General features: G+C 34.8%; 1 long non-coding RNA gene across 1 annotated transcript; it reads left to right on the top strand.

Moving 5' to 3' along the window:
• The first annotated feature begins 374 nt into the window (after positions 1-374).
• Positions 375-3,381, top strand: LOC106943504 (uncharacterized). The gene is made up of 3 exons (XR_001423931.1): positions 375-568; positions 704-815; positions 3,345-3,381. It is a non-coding gene; the product is annotated as an uncharacterized LOC106943504 (long non-coding RNA).

Here is a 3,381-nt window from a genome sequence, read left to right as displayed (position 1 = left end):
GTTACCTAATTTTTAAAGTGCAATCAGTAAAACTTTTATAACAAATTTATATCAGTAATGATTTCTTGGTCAAATTAACTATTTCCTGACCCTTTTTTATGTTTTATCTTCTGAGGATCAATTATTACACTTAAACATTAAACCTGCTTAAACTCTCACGTCTTTCTTTGATAATCTTTTTGTTTCTCTGACAGAAGTTTTAAATATTTTTATGAACTTGCTCTCAGAAAGTTGATCTGTTGTTATAATAGCCTCAGGAAACGCCCTCTGGAGCAGAGCGTCTGTTTACTTTGAGTCCCTCCTCTTCATGTCCCTTTGTCTCCTGGGGGCCGAACGGCTTCATATGGACTTTGTACAGCTGATTGGTTTGGTTTCCACCTGCAGCGCCTCAACCGTCTCTTAGCTACGCTGGTTGATGAAACTCGACGCCTTCCTGCTTCTCTTTTCAGTTCATCTTCATGAGACAAAGAGCCGTCATGCTGCAGGACGAATTCATCTGGTTTTACTGATCATTTATAAATCCATCATATCAGCTGATGAGGACAGAGGTTATGATCCACCACCACAAGTAAGTAAAGTTTATTTATTGATATAATTTAACATTTAAATAAAAGTGACTCAAAGCTGTGGAGTGTTTCATATTTCATGTTATTCCATGTTTCCTCGTCTCAGATTGTGAAACTAAACCCAGTTTCTCCTCCAGTTTCAGATTTTCTCTACAGACACACAGAGGACAAACGGCAGGATGTCTGGATTTAACTCCTCTGTGTTTTTAACGTTTGTTTTTGTGCTTTGGACGGTTCAGGTTAAACCAGGTGAGTTTGGAGGAGGAAGAAGCTTCTTCCTCTTTTGGAAATGTCAGAATGATTTGGACCTTTACGTTGTAAAACTTGGATCTACCCAGATCAGTGAATGTAGTTATATAGACATTAAATAATTTTTTTCCTGCAATATAAAAATAGTTATGCACCTTCAGAGTGAATTAAATGTTTGTGTTGATCAGGAACTGAAAAGTGACTCAAAGCCTCCCAAAGAGGAGAAACACAAACGCTGTGATGCAGCAGCTGCAGCAGATGCGTCACTGAATGAGATAAAAGAGCAGCTTCTTGTTGTTGGATCATAAAGAACATTTATTGGTCCAGTTCCCTCCTTTTGGTTTCTTCTTTCATTTTAGACCATAAATGAATCACCTTGTTCTTAAAACATTGAAAATCATTTAGTAGAGATGATCATAGAAGTTTTTTAGTTTTTAGAGCAAAGCATAGATCTTCACCTTGACCAGTGAAAGGGAAGTAGAGAAACCAGTTAACCAAACTGGTTCTGATGTGAAACCAGAGAACAAAACGTCACATAAAGTCTGGATTTTAACAATCAGCTGCATAAACACTGCTGGCTTTTAACTTCAACATCACAGCTGTTTAAAATTTGAATGTTTTTTGCTTATTCAAATATTCCCCCTCTGTCTGCACCAGTCTGCTAGAGGCTGTTTCAGTTTGTGATTCACTCAGCAGATTATTTTTAACTCTGCAGTTAAACTCTGTGAAGCCAGCAGACTCTGAGAACTGGGTAAAATTCAAATGTTTGTTGTTAAAAATGATCCAGTTTATTTTAATCCTCATGGCTTCAGCTTCCAATAAATTCTCAGAAATCAATTTTCTGGAATTACAACAAAAACAAGTTTATATTATCGAAAGATGGGCCTACAGGAAGCTTTACACCAGCCCTCAGTTCCTGCTCTGGGCTCCTTTTGTTTTTATCTATTACTGCATCAATGCAGCGTAGCACGGAGGAGACCAGTCCAGGTTTAAATATCTGCCTTCAGGTCTTCATCTTTTTGTAAGGTAAGTTTATTTATTTTCAGCAACAAGGCAATACAAGGTGCTTTACATGAATTAAAAGGAAATACAAAGAAAATAAACAAAGAAAAGAGCAAAAGAAGAAAAATAATTTAATGCTTATCTAGTATATAAACTAGGTTCAGGATTTGTAAATAGGTATAAAGTTTCCTCTGGTCTAATTCCTTTTCTGGGTTGGAGGAAGGTCCATTTTCCAGCCAGCTGTTGGTTCCATTAGCCGTGTGGGTCGGTACTGAGTCCAACTGCAAAATGAAGTCAGCATCTCCATAAAGCTGCAGCAGAAGGAAGCATGAATTTCTCTAGAATATTCTGGTAGATGATTCCTTTAACTGTGAAGTAACAACAGAGCAGAAGCTTCACTCAGTCTGCAAAACTCAAAAACAGACAAAAAAAATCCCCTGCAGACAGTTCTGAAATTTTTTAGATGAAATATTACTGTGAAGATAATTCAAAATAATTATTTTGTGTGTTTTGTTACCATCCACATGGGAAATTCAACCCAGCTAACGATCATCAGACCGACTGGTCTGGTCTGCTTCAGATAAATGAAGAGATCTGGACAATAAGATGAAAGAACTTCAAACCTGTTTCAGCTTTTTCTTAAAATAAAGTAGCAAATCAGATTATTTCTAGATGTTTTTACACAAAGTTTCATGAAAATCATTGTGTTCATTATTTGTAGAAATTCTTGGTTTCATTTTTGTTCATCTTTTATGTTTAGTTTTAGTTTGCTTTTCCACTTATCAGCATGTGTTTAATCGATTTAAGGTTTATTTCTTTGCATCTTAGGTTAATTACAAATCCATCAGATGCTTCAACCTGCAGTGAAAACTACTCACTAAAACCAAAAGGTTTATTTCAAAACATGACAGCAACATGTTGCTAACACCTGGAAACCATATAAAATATGGAGACAAGCTAAGCGATGCTGCATCTGTGTAATAAAAACACTAGTAAAGCATCTAAAATCTGCTTTTCTGTCCGCCTTGTCTATAAACACACACATTAATAAAAATAACATATAGATCAACAGGATGTGTGTAAATATCTCTACTGTGGTTTGACATCAGGTACCAAGACCATATTTAGAGACTTCCTGTCTGAAATGGTAAAACTTTGTTCATATGATCTATTTATTAAGATAAAAAGTTTCTGCAAAATACTATAATAACTGGAGCTCAACAATAATTATGTTTAATGCAGTAAATATATTTCCCGTTCATTTTAGTATGTTAATAGTAATAATAATTTTATTTATAAAGTGGTTTCAAATAAAGTGCTTAAAAATTACAAGGAGACATAAAAACTAAAATGAAACAATAGAGCGAAAAGCAATAAAACAAAAGGTATAAAAATAAAGTACATATGACAAATGTCAGGTGTTCAAGCTTTTTATTAAAAATCCAACGTAATAAAAGTACAAAATTGTAAAACAGTTGATTATTCTGTGGGATAATCTGAGATATTATTTTTTTAATATTCCTGCAGAAACTGAGATCTTCTGCATTTTCATGCAGCGCTGCAT

Source organism: Poecilia latipinna, unplaced genomic scaffold, assembly GCF_001443285.1.
Source record: "Poecilia latipinna isolate Pla-1442-1.1 unplaced genomic scaffold, P_latipinna-1.0 Scaffold5382, whole genome shotgun sequence".
Lineage (NCBI taxonomy): Eukaryota > Metazoa > Chordata > Actinopteri > Cyprinodontiformes > Poeciliidae > Poecilia > Poecilia latipinna.
This window is presented reverse-complemented; position numbering and strand designations above follow the sequence as displayed.